General features: G+C 35.1%; 1 protein-coding gene across 6 annotated transcripts in view; it reads right to left on the bottom strand.

The window, feature by feature from the left end:
* The window catches only part of FSTL5 (follistatin like 5), a 795291-nt gene that overhangs the window by 195187 nt on the left and 575692 nt on the right, over positions 1-24412 (bottom strand). The gene's annotated exons all lie outside the window — the stretch shown is intronic.

The following is a 24412-nucleotide window of genomic DNA, read 5'->3' as shown; positions in this document are numbered from 1 at the left end:
GGGGTCTTGGAACACAACCCCTGAGGCTGTCCATTTTTAATTAATAAATAGGTAAAATGACTTGTTTTTATTTGTAGCTAAAACAAATAGCTCTTAATTATATTCTTTACACTTATAATTGTCCATTAATTTTTATATCCTTTAGTTATATATTTACCCAGAAAAGAGATGATGAAAGCAGTATGGTCTCAGAGATAAAATTTATAGCTATATTGATAGAGTACAATTTTTTAAAGCCCAGAAACAATCAATAGAGTAGAGCAAAATAACCATACCATTTCAAAACTGTGGGGGCAAATGTATGACCATTTTGGAAAGAAGAAAGAAAAAACAAAATCTCACAGTGTTTGTCAAAATCAAATCTAAGAAGCACCTCTGGAACAGCAGAGTAAAGACCAGAAAATCTTTTCTTCCACAAAGGCAATGAATACTCTGCAGCAATCGTCAAAATCAACTTTTTCAGAAAGTTTATCTATTTGGAAATAGATAAAAAGGGCTTGCACCAAACTATAGAGCATTTACTCCAAAAAAGTAGTTGAATCTCAGTAAGAACAAAGAAATATGTGGCATCCCTCTCTCCACAGCTTCATGGATGCCTTGAACCACCAACTTTGTAATTCTGCTATCTGTGAAAACCATCATCCTAGCAGGCACCGGAGGGGGAAGAGCAGGCTAGGAGCTCTTCCAAGGTCCCATCCCCAGAGAATTGTCACCATTTGACCTATCTAGCAGCCCTTTGGGAACTTCTATTTTTCTGACTTTGTTTGTTTGTTTGAGCAAGGCTTTGAGTCCTATCCCAAAGGTCTGTATTGAAAAGAAACAACAGCAATTGTTTAACATTACAGCTTCTTGTGAAGGAGATATTAATGGGGATAACAACAGGTGTACCAAACAAAAGAATACAAAGTAAAAGAAACAAACAAAAACTTAAAGGGAAAGTGGGAATGGGATGTCAAGAGAAGGATATGAACAAATCTACATATTTCTGGGAATTTAGAAGTCCATAAAAATGTGTAGGACTGTGTGCATGCCCAAAAGAGATGTATTTTCTTTATATTTTAGAATTAGGGAAAGAACCCTAATCTCTCATCTCTGATTGATATTGAGGTCCAGTAAGGACAGAAAGTGAAGGCTAAGGCAGACTTGTAACTGCCTATGGGAGCATTCAGTTTATAGCAAAAAGCAGAAATATAGCCCCTTGGCCTAGTCTGGAAGACTTATTGATTCAATACATTTAATTAAATATGTGTTCAATCATTAGCTCACCATTACACTGAGCAAAGGTTTCAGTGATTAAATATAGCAAACTCAAGGAGATTGGATACATTATACTTCATCAAAAATAACAACATGTGTTTCCCAAAGGATACTATCAAGAAAGTGAAAAGATCTCCAACAGAATGGAAGAAAATATTTGCAAATAATTTACCTCATAGGAGTTTGTATCCTCAATATATATATTTAAAAAAAAAAAACTGTTGGGGCGCCTGGGTGGCGCAGTCGGTTAAGTGTCTGACTTCAGCCAGGTCACGATCTCGCGGTCCGTGAGTTTGAGCCCCGCGTCAGGCTCTGGGCTGATGGCTCAGAGCCTGGAGCCTGTTTCCGATTCTGTGTCTCCCTCTCTCTCTGCCCCTCCCCCGTTCATGCTCTGTCTCTCTCTGTCCCAAAAATAAATAAACGTTGGGAAAAAAAAATTAAAAAAAACTGTTACAATTGAACAATAAAAGGGCAAACATTCCAATTAAAACAATGAGTAAACAATTTGAAGACATACCTATCAAAAAAGAATTACAAATGGGCAATATTCACATACAAATATAATCAGCATCATTAGTCATCAAATACAAATAAAATATTTTTTATTTACAAATACAAATAAAAACCACTATGAAATACCACTTCACACCTGCTAGGGTGGCAAAAAAATATAAATCAATCAATCAATCAGTCAATCAGACAGTCAATAACAACCATTGAAGATGTGAGAAAATTGGAACCTTCCAACATTGTTGGTGGAAATATTAAACGGAATACCTAGTTGGGATAACAGTTTTGGCGTTCCTCAAAAAGTTAAACAAAGAGTCTAATATGTCTAACAATTTCATTTGTAGGCATATACCCAAAAGAATAAAAATAAATAAATAAAAATTTGTGCACAACTGTACATGAATGTTCATAGTAGCATTACTTGTATTAACCAAAAAGTGAAAACAATTCAAATACCTATCAATTCATGAATGGATAAACACAAAATGATATGTCTATATGTAATAGAATATTATTTGGCTATAAAAAGGAATAAAGTACTGATACATATTATAAAATAAATGAATCTTGAAAACATTACACTAAGTCAAAAAAAATGAAACACAAAAAGCTACAAATTGTATGAGTGTATTCATATGAAACGTCCAGAATGCCAAATCCATAGAGATAGAAAATGGCTACCAGGAGCTGAGCAGAAGGGGTGATAGGAAATGAGTACTAATAGGTTGGATTCCTTTTTGGAATGATGAAGATATTCTAATCTTTGATAGTGATTATGGCCACACAATATTTATTTACTTATTTATTTATTTTTGAGAGAGAGCACATGCAAGAGCGAATGGGAGAGTGGCAAAGGGAGAGGGAGAGAGATAATCTTTAACAGGCTCCACACGCTCCACACATAGCAGGGAGCCCAACATGGTGCTCTATCTTTTTTAAATTTTTTTAAATGTTTATTTATTTTTGAGACAGAGAGAGACAGAGCATGAGCAGGGAAGAAGCAGAGAGAGAGGGAGACACAGAATGTGAAGCAGGCTCCAGGCTCGGAGCTGTCAGCACAGAGTCCAACGCGGGGCTCGAACACACAGACTGTGAGATCATGACCTGAGCCAAGGTTGGACGCTTAACCGACTGAGCCACCCAGGCCCCCCTGGCGCTCTATCTTACCACCATGAGATCAAGACCTGAGCCAAAATCAAGAGTCAGAGGCTTAACCCACTGTGCCCTACAGGTGCCCTATGGCAGTACAGTTTTGAGAATATGCTAAGAGCCACTGAACTCCATATTTTTCAAAGGGGTTAAATTTATGGTATGACTATATTTCAAAGCTGTTACTAAAAATAAGTTGTATATGGAATACTTAAATATAAAATATATATGTTAAAATAAAACTATGTATAATTTTAGCTAATATAATCTTTACTTACTTTAGGAGCTCCTGGGTCACTCAGTCAGTTAAATTTCAGACTTTGGCTCAGGTCATGATCTCACCATCCGTGGGTTTGAGCCCTGCATCAGGCTTTGTGCCAACAGCTCAGAGCCTGGAACCTGCTTTGGATTCTGTGTCTCCCTTTCTCTCTGCCCTTTCCCTACTCATGCTCTGTCTCTCTCTCTCTCTCAAAAATAAAATAAAAACATAAAAAGAAAGAATCTTTAATTAGTATAAAAATTTAGAAATCAAAAAAAGTGGGGTGCCTGGCTGGCTCAGTTGGTTAAGTGTCCAGCTTTGGCTCAGGTCATGATCTGTGGTTCCAGCCACATGTCAGGCTTTTGTGTTGATAGCCCAGAGCCTGGAGCTTGCTTCGGATTCTGTGTTTCCCTCTCTCTCTGCCCCTCTGATGCTCATGCTCTGTCTCTCTCAAAAATAAATAAACGTTAAAAAAATGATAAAAAATAAATGTTTAGAAATCAAAGAATGACCAATATCCTTATGTAAAAAATAAACACTTCTGAATTACAAAACATGGTAAGCATTAAAAGAAAGAAAATGAACCTCAAGTTATCTATGCAAAATATACATAAAAAATACATTTTAATCCTCATTTATGTAACAGTTATTATATGTCAGATACTGCTCTAAGTAATTGATAAATATTGATATATTTGGTCCATATAACAAGCCTATGAATCTGCTAAAGAGAATCTGTTAAATTCCTGCCACGTTATAGCAGGGGATATTAAAATGTTAAGTAATCCCCTTAGTTTCTTTTGGCCCCTAATTAGTAGAACTAGCATTTGAAGCCAGGTAGGCTTACTCCAAGGCTGTGCTTTAAACCCCTCCACTATGCTGCCTTCCTTGTCAATCATAGATTGAACTAGAAATAAGGACAGGACAAGAGAACAAAGAAAAAATTCAAGATAAAATGCCCCAAAAAAGGAAGTCAATTATACCGTTAAGTTTGAAAGGGCCAGATATATAGTGAGAGCACATATGGAAAAGGAAGAAGGAAAGCTGATAGATCTGAGGCTTAAGTCAAAAGACAAGAGTATTTAAATTTTTTTTTTCAATGTTTATTTATTTTTGGGACAGAGAGAGACAGAGCATGAACGGGGGAGGGGCAGAGAGAGAGGGAGACACAGAATCGGAAACAGGCTCCAGGCTCCGAGCCATCAGCCCAGAGCCTGACGCGGGGCTTGAACTCACGGACCGCGAGATCGTGACCTGGCTGAAGTCGGACGCTTAACCGACTGCGCCACCCAGGCGCCCCAAAAGACAAGATTATTTAAATAAGTCAACAACTGTGTCTCTTCCTTTTCTCAGCAGCAGAAAAGGAGGATGACAAGAAGGGTGCTGTTGTACTCATTCTTCTCAGGATGCATCTAACAAATTTTCAACATCTTTTACTACAAATATTATTAAAGTGTTTTTTTATACGCGTGGTGATGATTAGGATTTACCCTTTAAGGATTGTTTACTGTTTCTTTCAACTTTTAACTTTGGAGTTTGCTACTTTTCATGTTAATTCCCCAATTTTTTAATGCATTGCTTATCTTGCAATTTTGTGTGGAATACTGTAGTTTGGATTTTTTTTTTCATCCGTTACAGCAGCATTATGAGAAGAAAGACTTTTTTTTTATTCTGATTTAAAATAAATATTTCCCAACATTTCTTTCTCATTTCCTAATGTTTGTAAAATTACATTTAATCCTTTAACATTTTATTTTTATTTTATTTTTATTTTTGTGAAGTAAGCGATCACCTTTACATTTTACCTAAACCATAATTAACTCTGTCAGCAGCATTTGGTCGGGAAACTCCCTGGCCTATTAGTGATTTTTTTTTTTTTTAAATCCTTGTATTGTTAAAATATCATAGTACCCAGTGACTTACGAATATTCATACAGCAGTGCTCCAAAAACATACATTGTATGTTTCTGACTTTACCTATATTCAAACCATGTGCATTTCTTTTAAAAATAGATTCCCTGTAACTGATTCTCATACAGATTGATTGCAATCAAGAAAATTACTATGAAGCTTTTGAATCTGGGCCCGAAAATAATGAAAATGTACTCTCAGTCAAGAGAGAAAGAGACAGAGAGGAGACAGAAAGAGGGAGTGAGAGAAGGAAGAAGAATAAGAATGTGAACAAGGAAGAGAGGGTAGAAGAAGGGAAAAGGGAAAAATAAAGAGAAACAGTGGCAGGAAAGAAGGAAAAAAATATACTGTATGCTCTGGCAATCATATTATTTAGCTGAAAAATAATATTTCTTTAATAACTTCCAAATAAAATTAAACCCCTCTACATTATATAAGATTAATCATACCACATATCTATAGCTGCCAGGCGGAACTTTCATAAAGCTACAGGGGAAGGCTCATGACCCGCACAATAAGAGAGGATTTGGAACTTGATCCTCAACAAGAAAGTCGCTGTGTGATACACATGTGTGATAAAACTCCTTGCATTACTGCAGGCTGCCTTTAAAAACACTGCTCACTCTGAGTGCAGGGCACTTTGGCTAGAGAATGGAAATGCCAAACATAAAGACAGAAGCTGTGATTCTGGTTAACACTAAGGCAGATAGTTGACATGCGGCAGGATAAAATGTGGGAAAGACAAACTTCTGTAGAAATCAATTAATAATGGTTAGAGTTACAAAATATTTTGTGAAAAATTATGATCCAAAAGTAACAATTGATAACCTAATATATAAGAGTAATATACCCAGTGTGCATAAGGTGACAGGGAGGCAGGGGGGCATGGTCCTGGAAGAAAGATTCATCCCAAGCAGAACAAATCACGGAGACCAAATCAGAACAGATGAATCCCTTCACTGAACAAGAATAGTTGGAAATAATTGTAAAAGCCCAAAGAATATTTGATATTTGTAATTATTTTTATATTTCTATATCCCAGACTGTCAATAGGTATTTTAAAGTATATTTTCAAACAATCTTTTTTAAATCTCCATAAAATCTGAAATAAACAACTTTTCCATGTATTGTTCTATATAGCTACCTAGAAAATATGACTCTTCCTTGTCTACTATAATTAAGACTCCTTCACCTAATGATGTGAAAACTATCTGAGAATATAACTTTGAGAATGTTTATTTAAAGTATCTTTTTGCTATCTCTGTTACTCTGCAACATGAAATTGCTTTAACTTAGAGTATTTTCTAAAATAGCATATGTGTGACTCCCTTCTAGTCTATATATCTTTATGTTTTTTCTCTTTCTTCTAAATGGAAGCAAAATCTTCCAGCTTCAATTTCTTTCAATATACAACTTTATAATCACCTTTTCAGACGGCTTTTCTATAAAAACAAGACTTTAATATTCCCTCATCACTTTGAGTAAGGCATGGATCTTTTCACTACACTAAAATTAACCCAATAAATATTTATTGAGCACTTAAATATGTCGGGCACTGTGCTAAATAATTTATATAAATTATAAAATTTCATCCTTTAAAAAATCTTTTTTAAATGCCCTATTATTGACTCCATTTTATATACAAGAAAACTGAAGTATGCTGATGCTAAGTTTGAGGTCACCAGTTCTTATGGTCTGAATGTTTGTGTCCCCTTCCCAATTTATCTGTTGAAATCCTAATGCCCAATATGATGGTGTGAAGAGATGGGGCCTTAAGAGTGATTAAATCATGAAAGTGAAACCCTCATGAATAGGATTAGTGCTCTTTTAAAAGAGACCCAACATAGACCCCTCACCCTTTCCACCACTTCAAGACACAGGGAGAAGCCATTTGCTATGAATCAGGAAGAGGGCTCTCAGCAGAATATTAATATGGTGTGGGGGATAAGCTTAGGAATCCCCGGGCTTACACCAATGGGTTAACAAGGCATAAAGAAATACAAAGTCATAAAATGCTCACACCTGAGTTTGGGTAAACCAGTTTGGCACTCAAGAATAGGGGGGTGCAAAGACACCCCAAGAATAGGGAGGTGCAAAGGCACCCCAAAACAGAGAGGGGGGCATAACCCTCAAAATAGAGATGGAGAGGCAAAGGCCTAAAATAGAAATGGTGAAAAGGTGCCAAATACATAGGTATATGAAATGAACAAGATTAGATATTCAGAGTGGAAGCACCCCCAATTTAGTACTGTAGCAGAAAAGCTGTTTTCACAGGAGTATAGGGCCAGGTTAGGTAAATTGGTGAATTAGACCATAGACGGCTATGCTGCAGGCAAAGCAGTCAGCTGAGATGGTTAACAAAAGAAAAGGTGCCTTGTCAACCCTGAGGTTATTCCCGCTATCTGTCTCATCCCCTAGGCTAAGATAAACAGAGGTGCTGCCTCATGTGCGCTGTAAACAACCCTCCTCCAGACTGCCTGGTGCCTGGATTTTGCTTTGTATTAACCCAAATCCCTAACAACGAATATCCTCAAGACCCCCTTTCCCTCACAGCCACAAGTTAATGTTCACAGATTCATTGTCCCTTTGTGCACGCCCATCGCCATGCTTGTAAGCCTTCTGATCCTAATAAAAATGGGGCAAGGACCCTTATTCGGGGCTCTTGTCTTTTTCCTGGACATTAGCCATCTTCTCGCTTTAATCCTGCATCTGCTCTTTTGCTGGCCAAAAGAGAACTTTAGACCTAAAGTCTATGACAACATGGTAGTGCTTTAAACTTTGATTTCTCAGCTTCGGAACTGTGAGAAATAACTTCTTATGGTTTTTGCTACTAAGTCTTTAGTGTTTTGTTAGGGCATCCCAGTGGACTAAGACACCACCAAAGCCAGGTTCTAAGATGAGCATCCCAACCATCGGACTGCAGAATCGAACTACTCTTGTTATTATGCAATGAAAGTATTTTTTTAAATCTTATTTTATTCATTTGCCAGGGGGGGAAGGGGCAGAGACAACCCACACAGTCAGCACAGAGCATGAACTGTGAGATCATGAGTTGAGCTGAAATCAAGAGTCAGATGCTTAATCGACTGAGACACCCAGGCTCTCCTTGTTATTATGTAATTGTTAACACATCTTCCTCTTTCTAGATTTCCACTATTTTAGCCAAACCTCAAAATTACCTTTGAGTTTTTAAAATATATATGTTTTAATATATATATAAATAGATACACTATATATAAATATATATAGACACATCAATCATACTCTTTACCTCCATCCTGATTCAGCTTTTCTAATCTTTTAATCATTCATTTCCTCAGCATTTTTCTAATCTTAAATAGATGAAATCAAAAGTACAATTTTGATGCTTGACCATAGTTGAGAATTATGGCCTGAGAATAGGCACTCTTTGAATTCAGGGACAAAATCTTCCATTTATCCTGAACCCCCATTACACCTTTATGATCTTACTGCCAATAGAAACTCCATAAATATTTCTTCAGTGATTAAATCTTTATAAGCTTCTACACAATTAAAAAGTTGCCTCAAGGCTCTGATGTCTGGAAAGTCAATAGAAAAAAAACTACAACTTTTTAAAAAATCGTTAATTTTGTTGAGTTGATTGCTTACATTCTTTCCAAAGCAGTAAAAAAGAGAACTCTGGTTAAAAGTAAAATCTGTAACACATTTCAAAAATTTTGAAAAAATATTGGGGCTACAATTAATTATAATCAATTACATAAGAGTAAAAATTAGAACATTTAACAACCTATAAATGGTAAACACTGACCACTCTGAATATATAGGGTAGCACATGTCAGTTGTGATTATACCAGAACATAACAAATGAATTTCAGGCCTATATTTAACAACAAGCATTTGTTCCAATCTGAAAGAAAATTTCATCCATTAAAAAATGGCATATTTTAAATTTAAAACTTACTTTCCTATTTTGTATTACGTTTTTCTTCATAGTTCTAGATTACATGGTAGCAGTGTTACTTTACTTTAAACGAGGCTTTCTATGTAATATACATTGCTTCAATATACACTCACATTAATGTAATTTCCTTTGTAATTTTGATTATGCTAGTGTGCTTTTACTTTGTAAACTTGTGCAAACTATTTCCTAGCTTTTTATGTGTATAAAATATGTTTTCATAAAATAGCAATAAAAGTAATTTAAGCAAACATCTACATTTTAAAATTGACTAAGTACTATTATCTCATGATTTATGTGATTTTCTAAAAACTCTGGTAGTTTCTCATTAACCTATTTAGATATTTATTCCATCATCAATAAATAGCACAGTGAAATATAAAATTCAATAATGTAAATATAATTTGTTAAATACATTATTTGTAAAACTTTTTTTACAATTTTGTAAATTGAATTTTGTAAAAAATTCAATAATGTAATTTAATTTGTTAAATACATTATTTGCAAAACTTTTATTTTCCTCTAGGGGCACTTGCCTGGCTCAGTCAATTAAGTCTCCGACTTTGGCTCAGGTCATGATCTCATGATTAGTGGGTTCAAGCCTGCATCGGGCTCCCCACTGACAGTGTGGGGCCTGCTTGGGGTCTCTCTCTCCCTTTCTCTCTGCCCCTCTCCCAATCGTGTTTTCTCTCTCTCTCAAACATAAATAAATAAACTTAAAATAAAAAACAACTTTTTCCTCTAAAGTAAGCCATTTCATGTGTTAAAGAGATACACTAGAAAATAAGTAAACTAATATGGACTGAAATTATTATTTCAAGTTAACAAGCAAACAAAAGTCAAGCAACTACATTCTTTGGTGAGAAAGATCAAAACCAAAATCATGAAAGCTATGTAAAAAATATTATTTGATATATATGTGAATAATTAATTATATTTTATTTCACTGAAGAAAATAACCCTGCACTAATTTGAAAAGATATATACATCCTTATGTTTATTGCAGCATATTAACAACCACCAAGATATAGAAGCAATCTAATATTCGTTAATAGACCAATGGATAAAGAAGATGTGGTTGGGACACGTGGGTGGCTCAGTCAGTGAAGCATCTGACTTCAGCTCAGGTCATGTTCTCATGGTTTGTGAGTTTGGCCCACATCAGCCCAGAGCCCACTTCTAAAAACTCTGTCCCCTTTTCTCTCTGCTGCTCCCCTTCTCACACACATTTTCTCTCTCTCTCTGTCTCTCTCTTTCTCTATCTCTCTCTCTCAAAAATAATTAAACATTAAAAATATTAATTTAAAAAAAATATATATATATATAAAATGGAATATTACTCAAACATAGAAAAGAATGAAATCTTGCCATTTGTAACAACATGGATGGACCTAGAGGGTATTATGTGAAGTGAAATGAGTCAGAACGAGATAGATAAATACCATATGATTTTACTTATACATGTAATCTAAATAATAAATGGACAAATAAAGCAAAATGGAAACATACTCAGATGTTGAGAACAAACTGATGCTTGCCAGAGGGGAGGGAGATGGGAGACAGATGAGATAGGTGAAGGGGATTAAGTGGCACAAAGTTCAGTCATAACATAAATAATACAGGAAGACATAACGCACAACATAGGGAATATTGTCAGTAATATTGTGACTGCTTTGTGTGGTGATAGCTGGTAACTAGACCTGTCATAATAACACTTTCATAATGTATATAAATATCAAATCACTGTGTTGTACAGCTGAAACTAATATAATATTGCATGTCAATTATTCTTCAATAAAAAAGGAAAGAGACTTACAAAATGTTTCCATTGATATAATAGTGAGTAATAAATTAAAAATGTCTATAATTTTTATAGAACTACTATTCAAAGGGTTTTATGTATATATGGATTCAGATTTGCCCCAAAGATAATAAGGATTAATTAAGTTTCAGAGTCCCTCATCTGTACATTTACAAGGATATGACAGGAACCCTGAAATGTGTGTATATCGCTATATGTTTCTGTAAAATTTATAAATATATTGAAGTTTCTGATTTCCTGTCTTATTGTAATAAACATCTAATTTTGTATCTAATTGTTATTTATAATTTGTATTCTATTTCTTAAATAGAGCACCTTTAAACTACAGGTGTTCTATTTTTTTAATGGAATTTACAGGGTTTTTTAAAGTTTATTTATTTATTTTGAGAGACAGAGAGAGACAGAGAGACAGAGTGCAAGTGGAGGAGGAGCAGAGAGAAAGGGAGGGAGAGAATCCAGGCAGGCTCCACACTGTCAGCACAGAGCCCAATGCAGGGCTCAAGAACTGTGAGATCATGACCTGAGCCGAAAGCAAAAGTCAGATGCTTAACCAACTGAACCACTCAGACGCCTCAAAATGTGGGTGCTTTAAAACTTCAAGGTCACATAATGTTGAACCACCCCGATTATATGAATTCTTTATATTTTGGCAATGTTGTACTTTACACATGAATAAACAGAAGTCAAAAAGATGAAATAACTTATCTATGAAGACTTTTTAGTTAATTTTACAATATTCAAAACTAGGCCATCTGACTGTGAAGTCCAAGTTCTGGAAGTCCATGCTTTATGGATATAAGCATCAATATAGATGAATCTCCAAACACAATGGCAAATACATATGTAAAATACAATATGACTCAATTTATGTAAAATTCAAAAGGCAAAAATTAACTATATCTTTTAGGTATATATGCATTATACATTATATACATTTATGGTAAAAATAAAAAACAACAAAGAACTAGTTAACATATAAGTCATGGTAAGAGTTATATCTACAGAAAAAGGAGAATATAATGGGGAGGAGCCTATAAGCAGCTTCAAGTTTGTTGTTAATGCTATATTTTTTAAATGATTATTGGGTCCATAATCATCACTGAATTTTTTTTTTTAAGTTTACTTACTTTAAGAGAGAAGAAAGTATGATCTAGGGAAGAGGAAGAGAGAGAGACAGAATCCCAAGCAGGTCCCTCACTGCCAGTGCACAGCCAGATGCAGGGCTCAAACCCACAAACCGTTTTATCATCATCTGAGTCGAAATCCAGAGTCGGAGGCTTAACCAACTGAGCCACCCAGGAGCCGCCTATAATTATCAGTGTATTACTTTACTTTAAGTTGTATACACCCTTAGGTATGTGTAATACTGAAATATAAAACAACTAATTAAATAAACAATTCTACTAGACCTTAAATCATGTATCTTTAAGTATATAGCTTTCCCTAAGTATATGTAGAAAGTTCTGTCTCTGTTATTTACTCTAGATAGACTGGAATTTTACTTCTTAAAATTTTAATGAAAAAGATAAACATAGAAATGCTAAACTATATTCTAACATATTCTGAAAGAGAACTAATCTTTATTTTGGTTTCATCAAAAATATTAATAACATAGTACCCAAAGTTACTTGGAATCTTAATGTTATATAATTAGCTAATTAATAACGTATATTATAGACTTCTGGCTCCATCTTAGAATAGAAAATGGAAAATGGAATAGAACATGGAAATCCAAACAATCAGAAGCTGGGAAATCTATAAAATCATATTGTGTTTCAAACCCATCAGAGTGCTGACTTCAAAGGCAGCTGATAAGGGTAAAATCGGATTAAGCTGGAGTGAGCTTCCAGAAAGAGACAAGGCACAGGCAATCACACACCTATACGGGAGCACCGGAAGAAAACAAGGCTACCATGTAGACAGGTATTAAAAAAATAAAAAAAAAAAAAAAAAAAAAAAATTGAAGTGATTTTTAATGAATTGTTAAAAGCTAAACACACACAGTTAGGAGTATAGATCCCCGGGAGCACAAATGCTTGCAGCCATTTCTACATGGACCTCACTATTTGCTCATGAAAAACACTGGGGGCAGTAGAGATCAGGGGAAGCATCCATCAAGTGTAGTTCTGATGTTGTGTAACATAATGTAGTCCTGCTGCTGAGAAAAAAGAAACAACAGTTCTTGCCTGAGTCTTCTCCCCAGTGGAATAAAGTTTTAAACTGCCAAAGAAAGGCAGTGAATCCTGTCACTTTCTGTTGGTGAAAACTTACTGAGTTTGGGAAAGGGAGAAAGGCAAGAAATCTTCCTACTTCCAGAAAATTAAAGATCCCTTAACACTGGGGGCAGGCAGGATATCTGAGAAAACTCTGCTCAAAATACTCAGAGACACATGAACAGCCTAAGGCTAAGGTTGAATGAGGAAAACATAGAATGTTTCCTTGCTCCTCACCACCCAGGATATCAAGAACCAGAAAATAAGCAACAGCAGAATACCACTAATGGGGAGGACAAGAGCATGGAGAGACAACTTCGCTGAGGCACAAAAGTATAAAATTGAAGGTGGACCAAGCAGAATCAAGAATTTTCTCAGATAAGCAATCTAGCTCCCGCCTTAACCAAAAGGTACCACTAGAGGAACTTGAAACTGTCTAACTTGGTCTCTACTACCCCACACAGAATATGCGGATTTCAACAAAAAAATTATGAGACACACAAAATTGAAAGGAAAAATGATTTGTTGTTGAGAGGTGAAACAATCAAAAGAACTAATCTTAAGTATAAATCTACTGTTAGGAAAATCAGATAGGGGATAACATAACAATGATTAATATGTCACAGGCTCTAGTAGAGAAACTTGAAGACATTCATGAATGGATGGGTAATTTCAGGAGAGAAATAGAAGCAATAAGAAAGTGTCAAAATACATGCTGGAAATAAATTTAAACACACACACAGTAGCAGAGATGAAGAGCGCCTTTGACAGGCTCATCAGTATGCCTGACACATCCAAAGAAAGACTCAGTGAACTTGAATATAGGTCAATAGACATTACTCAGATGGAAACACACACAGGAAATTAGTGAAATAAAAATTTAGAAGAAAGAGAGAGAAATGAGCATCCAAGAGATATAGGCCAATATCAGTCTAAAATGTGTATAATTGAAATCCTAAAAGAAGAGAGAGAGAGAGAGAGAGAGAGAATGGAGAGAAAAATGCTTGCAAATGAATAGTCAAAATATTTTCAAAGATAACTAATTAAAAAAACAACCAGGAAATAAATTCATACTGCTGAAGACCAAAGATAAAGAGAAATGCTAAAGGTTGTCAGAAAAACAAATGCACATAATCAACTTTAAGGACCTGGAGAGCCTTCCAGGTTCTTGATACCAGGTATTACCCGAGTAAAAATATCAACATATCTGAAAAAAAATATGTATAATGTAGAGAAGTGGATGATCTCCAACAGAAGTTAAGAAAAATCAGGGAAGTGAGGTAACAATATCAATATCAATTCTCCAACATAAAATAAGAGAAGTTCTCTTTCCCTGACCAAGGGAATTTGGACCATTTAATCATCGATAACCTTATTGCAAATATCAATCACTCCATCAATTAATTGTTTGAGCATATATAAATAAAAAATGCATACAATTTTAACAGAAAATGACCAGATTCTGATGCTATTATATATTCAAATGATAAAACTAATCATCTCTTGGTATTTGTACCTAAATAATATTCATTTCCAATCACTTTCTTTTCAATAGTATTTGCTTCTTACTTTCAATATAGTTTTGATAATTATCTTCCCAGTATCTTCTTGGGTTGATTTTCATATTTAGTTAAATTGAGTTTAATATTCATTGATAGATATCTTAAATTTCACAGATTAAATCAGCAAATAATAATATGCAAAAATCCACTCAGCACTATTACCATGAATCATCAGTCTTGAATCAGAAGAGCTCTGAGAACCAGAAGAAAGCAAACACATAATTCAAAAACCAATCAAGAGGCAGAAACCACACAGTAATTTGAGCATGGAATTTTCTATTAGAAATTACTAACTGTAACAATTAATTACAGTAATGGGTGATCGTCTACTAAAAGTACTCTAAACAATGTAGGAATAACAGATACAGGGGCAACCATTATCCAGAGAGGTGAGATAGTAAGCCTAAAGAAGAGACTCCTTTCCTGCATTGCTGACACCAGCCCTTTTGTAGAAGGTAGGCATGTCCATGACTCATTAGAGAGTAGAAAATTCACTGAGCTAAAAAGCTTCCCAAGAGGTACAGGATAAATTTTTCATAGGACGTACCCTGCTGAAAACCCCCAACTGAGAAGTCACTTATGGTGTTGTTGGAGAAATCTACCCATGGGGACTGCCATGAGCTGTTATAAATCATGTACTTTTAGAGTCAAGGGACTAAACCAGGAGTTGCACAAAGCTTTGGGACTAAAAAGTTGCACATAGTGCAGAAGTCTGCCAAGGAAAACACACCAGAACTTGAAAGAGAAACCTTCCACTGATGTGTTCTTCTAGTACTCTCTACCAAAAAAAAAAGATGCCATCTGCTACAGGAGAAATATTTTCAAATATATTACAGAACTATCATTTAAGGGTGATTAGAGAGAAGACACAATGCATCAAAAAAAAACATCAATTTTCAGTATCTTTCAAGAAAAATGCCAAATTAGGAACACAAAAGGTCAGCGGTCTGATCTACTACAAGCCACATGTTTTTCACTACACACGCTTTCTATCCTCATCATTCACCAATAAAGAGAACGAGAGGGGAGAGGGGATAACATATAGAGAATAAATTCAAAAGTATCCCCGGGCTGGACACATTGTCATTTTCAGATTGTGAAAATTCATCAAAGTGTAAATTTGTGGTTTATGCATTTGTCTGTAACATTTTTTTAATATAGATTTAAAATAAAATATCCTTGTTGCGAAGTTTAATTTCTGATTATTAGTGACTGCCTGTGCATAGCACTCCATAGAATCCATGTCTATAGCCCTATTAACACGTATTTCTCTCTGTTGTAATTGCCTATTTAATTGCAATGCTCTGAATTGAAAATAATTTTATTTCCACATCCTAAATAAAGGTTTGTTAAAAAGGAACTAAAGAATGAGTTTACTTTGGAAGTAAAGACTTGTCAGTCATTCAAAACATGTTTTTCTATGACTTCTTGTATGTTTCCCATTTTTCCTCTACATGAAGATAATTGTCATTATATATGCTGTCAGGAAGCTACTGCCAACAGTATTAATTATTTTATGGTAAAAACCAAATGACCCTCATTTAACTCCCTAAGTTCTTGCCCTTCAATGAAATGTACTAGTTGGACACCCAACTCATCCTCAATACTGAAAGTTGAAATGTCTTTGCCCTTCAATGGAAAATCATCCCAAATCTTAAAAGGTAGGTCTTTTTGACAGTGTTGTTAACATAAGAATCACCTTTTGTGGTAGACAGATTTCACTGATGGTCTCAATTACTTGTTTTTCTAAACAATGTCATTTGCTCTATATCTTTCTAGTCTTCTCTTTGACTATGACTTTTGCTGTTTTAGTTACTCTGGCTAAAGTGATTTAGTAAATGTGATGCAAACAGAGACTTGAAAAAAAGAAAAGTGCATTTCTGCTTGCCCTATTACATGACTTGTCCTTCTCTCTTCTGGATTCTTGCCATCAACATAAGCACATGCAGATTAGCCTCCTACAAATTGAGAGACCCTATGGAGTAGAGCTAAATCATCCCAACTGAGGCTATTCAAGACTGAGCAGTTCATGGCTTACACACAAGTTTATTACATTGGACTGAGAAAATTAAGCAAGGTCAGTCTACTTTAATCCAGATCATCAAGGTCTCCATGCTAACCCAGAACCTTGCAAGAAATAATGAATGGTTGCAATTTTAAGTCATTTATTTTGGAATAATGTATCATGTAGCAATGTTAATTAGTGTAACTTTTTACCTCTGGCTGGAGTTTTCTCTTACTTGATTTTTTTTTTCATTATTAAAATTTTGTTTGGTTTTGTTTTCTTAAGAAATAATGTTCAGAGCACTTCACTGGAGTTATTGAATAGGCAAACTGAATAAGAATCAAAAAGCCACATGTAAGAACATTAAGTGATCACTTGGGTTTCTCAATAACTAGAGAGCATTTTTCTTCATATCAGCAATGAGAGATTATAAATCTAAATTGTATTACAACCAAAATAGAGAATATCATATGCCATGAACTTTAAAATTACTTGGGATGAGTTAAGAGCGTATATTTAAAATCTATAAATGCTGAGCCTACTAAATAATATAATTGATGAAAAATGTATTAACAGTTAAAAATTAAATATACAGTAGTAATGTTCTGATTTCATTAAGAAAGTTGCAACGTTTAAATAAAAAATGTTTTTAAAATCATTTGGAAGTCTTTTACAATCAAAAGGTGATAATTCAATAAATGTAGACTTACTGTTGTTTCACTATGTGTGAACTGACCCACAGGTTGTTATTAAGTAACATAACAAGTTTGATGACCATCAGTGAGGTAATAATGATGAACAGCTGAACAAAACTGAACAGTCAGTCTCATGTTCCATATCATTCTGCAAGTTAGGGGAAAGAACCTTATGATTTCATGATTAGTCATGAAATACTGTTTATATGAGAAATTTATTACTGAATTTTTCTTCTCTGTGCAGTTAGATGATAACCCTATTATTGGCTCAGTTGTCTTTCGTAAGTTAGGAGACAATGGGGAGTATTATTCTTCTAATTGCATGCACGACAGGTAAAATATAGGTCATATTCAAAACAATGACTCTTTTTTTTACATTAATGCTCTGTTACCACGATAAGAATAAATAAGACTTTAAAAAATGAAGAACATTAAATAACTTTTCTAAGACTATTTATTTCTTTCAGAAAATATTTGTTGGATACCTTCTTTTTGACTGGCCACTTTGAATCTCAGGCAAAGGCTGTGTACTTGTCTTTTCATATGTCCTATGGGAAGGGATAATTTCCTTTTAACTAATCACAAAGAAGAAAGATATAATCGGTACTGAGGACCTGAATAAAGATGATTCTTTATTCTACTCCTAATCTTAAAAAAAAATTTTAAACTCTCCAATCCAATGGGTGCTTACTTAGAACAAAGATGTTTACAGAATTTATAAGATGATGATTATTTAGCATTTCAAAATGTTTATTTTTCTCTTTCTACTTATTCTTTCTGCTTTCTTCAGCTTTATTGGATGATATTATACATCCACATGTGTAAACTTAACCCACCAAAACTATGCTTATTAGAGAAGCCTGGTTGATGCTTTTGTTAACAACACTTTAATTCTAATTATTTATTTAAGTCATTGACTTTCTGAAAAATCAAAACTTGAATTTGAAATCCAGCTTTGTCACAGACTGCTTTCAAGAAAACTGGAGAAAGCTGTTTCCACTCTCCAAGCTTCAATTTCCAAATATACAGAACGGGGTTGAAAACATTTGCTCACTTTATGTCACAAGTAGATCTGAGGAGAAAATGAAAATAAAATGATGTTTCTGAAAGCACTTTGTAAATTACAGTAAAATAGGACATATGACCCTTTTAATGGTAAGGAATTAAAAGTTTGTATATTAGCACATCTAATTTTGCATGCATTGAAGGTTTCCAAATGGGAGGTAAACATGTTAAAGTAACAATCAATATTATAATTACTTTTAGCAGTTCATTCGAACATCACCAATCAGTATAGTTTTCATACAGTTGGTAAAATTAAGATGTTCTGAAATTCTTTTATAAATGCAGCTGTATATTCTTCTGTTTGGAAGGACTGTTTCTCTCACGGTTCCTTTTCTTTGGTCTACAAAGGCTCAGCTTCGTTGTTCGGATGATAATTTCACATTTAGAGCAAAATGGTAAAGAAAAGCGTAACTGGAAATAAAGTGATACTTCCTCGTTTGGAGATTTTCTACACATTTCTAAACTCATCAAAAAGGATGAAGTAAAAAGTCATAACTAGGAATCTTAAATAATTAGTATATATTCTTTAAAAACATTTTTTACCTCATGTTAACATCTGTAGGAGAAAAACCACATGTGATATACTAATAGAAAATGTCATATGAGAGTTTTAAATTTTATATCAAAAAAGAATATATGATTGCCTATGCAGTCTTGTCTCTTGCCATCAGGCTCACAGAGGCCTCTTTTGATTTCTTTCCAGCAGTCCAGAATCCTTTCCACCCTGTAGTGCACACACCTATTGCTTAGTGCACACCTTCCAGAACATCCCCTATATATCCTTGAGATATTACACTAAATCTCCTGTTGGATAACATAAATGAAGTCCCCTCTGTATAATCTATCATATTACTCTATACTTTTTATTCTTAACTTTTGGTACAATTGCTATTAGCTTTTAAATTTTATGTGACTATTTTTAATGATCTATCTCCATAGTCTTATCCACGAAGGCAGGTAGCATGTAGTTCACTACATGTCTTCAGCATGTAGCACCATGCCTAGCATATGGGAAGAGTGCAATAGACATTTGAGTGTGTTAATAAAATAAATCAATAATAATTTCTCTTTTTCAAATTTCCGAAGCATTTAGTTGGAAAATTATTTATTATAAACAACATTTTAAAGTATATATCATGCTGAAAATAAGTTTATTTTACCTTTGATTAGACTTTTTATTAAGTGGTAGATCATTAAGTGTTGCTATTTAGATTTATTAGATAAAATTATGCTGCAGCATTCCGGTTTTAAACCCAACAAATATACTTAAACCTTAAATTATTTATTTCATTGAATTCCAGAGCATTTTATTTATTTATTTATTTATTTATTTATTTAAGAGAAAGTGAGAGAGTGTGAGCAGGGGAGGGGCCAGAGGGAGAGAGAGAATCATAAGCAGTCTCCATGTCCAGCACAGAGCCCCACGTAATGCTTCATCTTACAACCGTAAGATCATGACCTGAGCTGAAATCAAGAGTTGGCCGCTTAACTGACTGAGCCACCCAGGCACCCCTCCACAGCAAATATTTTGTTTAAAGATGGTTATCAAAATTAAATTCAATCCTGATATGTCATGTGGCTAGTTTGCTGGATTAAATTAGGTCAAGCTATCAAGAACAGTGACTGGTCTAATATTTTTTCCTACTTACAAGTTACTAAGTAGGACTGCTCGAGTTCTGTGAATGCTGGTGGAAGACATGAGATTCCTGGGTCAGTGACAAAAGTCTTCCTTATTTGTAGTGCAGCAAGCAGCATGAGCTTCACACTTTTATCAGTTCCCCTTGCCCTGTCAGCCTTATGGGAATGATGCAAAGCAGCCCAGCCCAGGTGAATGCTGCACATAGTAAGCAAGCCCAAACTCTGTTTTGGAGGGAGACACTATTTCCACTTTCAAGGACTGTATTCTACACAAATACCCTTACAAACATAGTCCTGAACAAAAACTGTCAGTGCCTCTGTTCAAAAGACATGCAAAAATGTTTAACACTCAAAGGAAAATTGTTTTTTAATGTACTCCTCATTTAATGGAAATCTTGCAGTTTATACTTTGAAATAATCATTTTATTCATTTTATCAGAGCAGTACATGTGTCAGAAAACTTTTATTTCCATATGTATATTTAAGCACACTAAATATGACACCAATTAAAGCGTATACTGGCTTGTTGAAACTCTTCTCGCTAATAAAAAATAGATAATACGCAGCCATAGAAATGTTGAATGTCAGCTTTCCTTCTTTTGGATTATATTTCTAGAGCCAATCATGTTGCACATTTGTAAAATGCTCCGTTGCATGTGTAAGGGTTACATATGCTCTAATCACAGAACTACGGTTTTGTTATAGAATGCTTAAGCTGGCAGAAGTGATAAAGATGAGATAGAGGTGTACATCACGTAATAACATCAAATATAATATCTCTTTTACTTTCCCAACGCATGCTGCTGGCCTCAGAAGAAAACTGATTCTATCCTTGCTTCAGCCCAATTTTGCTTTAAATTTGAAAAATTTGAGGTGATCGCATGGCTGAAGTCAGTAAATGCAATCCAGGTTTGCAAAATCTAGAAAGGACTGCTTTAAACAAGAGAGTGGGGGAGGATCATTTCAGTGGGGATAGCACATCACCCCTGCCATGGAAACCTAAATTCAAAATCAAATGATGAGGGGATGAAATTGAAAATGCAGACTCTGCCACAAATTTCATTCTTGAAATGACAAGGCAGCTTCTTTGTAGTGATATGAAATTACTAACTTAAATCAACTTCTTCCATAATTTATTTCATTTATATTTTGGTTGTGGATGAAGTTTCTCTGTAGATTTTATGTGCTATAGTTTTTGCATGGCAATTTCAGGTGCAGATATAATGAAAAATTGACTATCTATTTTCTATAGCCCCTTTTCTCATTCATAAGACAAAATAACCAACATAATCAAATTTTAAATTATGAAAGAAATACATAAAATTACTTGTAAGATAACTCAATTCAGTATATTTATTCCATCAAGGAATAAATGGACACAGAAGATCTGAATAATTTGCCCAAGGTCATAGAGTAGGTGAGGTCAAGAGATGAAAAAAATATAAACATAACTTCCTAGATCAGTCAATTATTTTTTTTTAAATTTTTTCAACGTTTTTTATTTATTTTTTGGGACAGAGAGAGACAGAGCATGAACGGGGGAGAGGCAGAGAGAGAGGGAGACACAGAATCAGAAACAGGCTCCAGGCTCCGAGCCATCAGCCCAGAGCCTGACGCGGGGCTCGAACTCACGGACTGTGAGATCGTGACCTGGCTGAAGTCGGACGCTTAACTGACTGCGCCACCCAGGCGCCCCGATCAGTCAATTATTTAAGTCATCGTCTTAAGGCTTTCTTTGCAATTTAATCATTAATACTCTATGAAGAAACCTGAGATATCTTTTTCTTCTATTCTTTTCTTTTTTTTTTTTTTTTTTAGACCTTTGCCTGAAACAGAATATATGAAAGCCATTATAACAAATCTTCTAAGTGAAGACCATGTGTTTGGACTAGAAGGAAAATATAGATAAAAGTATTCCAGTGTGACATCAATGGGTTAATGGGTCCCAAGTGAGAGCTGGGGGCCACTCACAGTATTAACTTGAGAATAATGCTTTGGACTAGAGAAGCCATTTTGGCCAGGTGTGGCAGGCTTTTAGCCAAAGATGAAGAATCAGCAGAAACACCTTTAGATCAAATTAGGAGAGCAGAGCTATAGCAGAAACAGAGACAATGGAGGAGGGGTATCCAGAGCTCTTGTGGATACCATGCCCATTCCAAGATGCTCCTGAAGCCAGGATAGGAGAAGTGGTATTCAAACACTAGAAGGTAGATATATTTTCCTAGATATCTCTAGAGCTATTAAGGTGGGATGCCTGGTGAAAATGGGACAAAGGTACATAAACCTGGTGCTGGCAAAGCAGTTTTGAGTATAAATGGAAGGGACTATGTGCTAAACAGTGCGGGGCACCTCATGTGGATCACCTTTTCCATACTGACAAGATTCCTTGGTGGTGGGCAAGATGAGCCTCATTTTACAGAAGAAAAAACTAAGGCTAAGAGTGGTGAATTCCCATTGCTAGGAAGTAGCAGGGCCCAAAGTTTGAGCCAACCTTGGTTGGTGGGCTTGTTTCTTTTTCATAAGGTGTTTAGCTACAGCCAGGTACCTGCTTTTGGAAGCCTAGTGGATACAATAAAAGGAGCAAGAAACAAAAGTAACATTTTGAGAGAATTTGCCACAGACCTGAGCTGATACACAAGGAGGGGGTGGCTTCCTGATACAACTGGAAAAAAAGGCACAAAATAGGCACAATGTGGGTGGACAGTCCAGTTACTCAGCTGTGGTTGGGACAATGGGTGAGAAGAGAAACATTTGAGGGATTCTCAGGTTCTCAGCCTGAATGTGGATGTTTGGATTTCCTAGTCATCAAGGAAGAAGGAAGAGAAGTGATTTTCCATTTCTTCGCAGCACCAGTGAAGCATTTACTGGTTGAGTAGGTGGGGGAGAGGCTGGAGAGGGGTGTGAAGAGAAGGCATTTTTTTTTCTTCAGTGGCCAGCGGAAGGTAGCCACAGCGCAGCACCACTCCTTGGCACTGGGGTAGCCAGATCTCCTACCTCCCAGGGAGCAACATAGGATGTGGAGGGCTGGTTGAGGCACCGACCAGGTCCTGCATGCAGCCACCACTCCCACATGAGTCTGAGGACATTCTGACATGTCTCAGTAGTTATCATACAGTATGGTGTGCCTTTCCATTAAGGTGTGGACTTCACGAGGGCAGGATTATATCTTTTTTAAAAGCTATGGTCTTAGGTCAGATTTACCTATGAATATACTCTGAGGATCAGTTGGGAATGTTCTTAGGAGCAATACCTGTTAGAACATGAGGGAAAGGATGAATGGTGATGGGATTAGAACAGAGGCCATGGGGAGCTTGGAGCGTGGCTGGATACAGGCTCATGACATGACATGTCCAGGAGCAGGACGTATCTATTTCTATTTCTTTAAATGTATTTTTAAAATATTTTAAAAGATCTTTATAAAAGATTAAAAGTAAATATGTAGTAAGTATGTAACTTACTACATACACTCTTATGATAACTGTAGCCTTTATCACTAATTAGCTAAGAATTAGCAATACGTTATATGTTTTTGTTTATAAATGAATTTTTTATCCATTGTAAATATTCATGAAACACTCACTAGGGAGTATACGGTGTTCAAGGTCCTCTGTCTCCAGACTCTGAACTGTCAGCACAGAGCCCAACTCAGGGCTCAAACTCACAAACCATGAGATCATAACCTGAGCCGAAGTTGGACACTTAACCAATTGAGCCACCCAGGCGACCCTAATAATTAACAACTTCTAATGCGGAACTTCAATTAATTGCCAAACATGAAAATAAAATAAATAAAAATAAAAAAAACAAAGCATAACTTCAATATTACTTTAGAATAAAGGAAAAACAATAAAATAATAGATACATAAAAGTAATTTGAATAATAACTTGAAATATTGTATTCGTATTATTAAAAGAAGATGTTTTATGCCTACTACTTTCAGAATAATAAATAGTACATAATTCAATAACACAGTAATCAAAGAACAAGGATTTATTTCACGGTATTCATTAGTGTGTTTTTTCACTAAAGGGAAATAAAATCAGTGGCATTTTATAAGGCTAGAATAGTCAGCTTTCTCTATTTTGCCCTTTATCAGAACCAGTGTATGATCAGGATGAATGAATTTGGTGCTTGAAATCCACACTATTGTGTTCTACCATTGTGATAATCATTAGCGCCCGCTGCCACATTAACATAAACTTGTGATATGATTTTCTAGATTCTTTTAACAACTATAAAAGGTCACACAGTTCACTTGGACTTTGGAAGTAGGGAAGACACAATATCTTTATCAGGGCATTACTTCAATGAAGGCATATAAGGCTATAAAAGCTTCAGAGGGAATTTCTGCTTCTGAACTGAAAAACTGGTTAACAGTGCTGTAG

This window comes from Herpailurus yagouaroundi, unplaced genomic scaffold (assembly GCF_014898765.1).
Source record: "Herpailurus yagouaroundi ecotype Mexico unplaced genomic scaffold, PumYag 28, whole genome shotgun sequence".
Lineage (NCBI taxonomy): Eukaryota > Metazoa > Chordata > Mammalia > Carnivora > Felidae > Herpailurus > Herpailurus yagouaroundi.
Note: the sequence above shows the minus strand (reverse complement) of the source record. Positions and strands in the feature narration are given on the sequence as shown.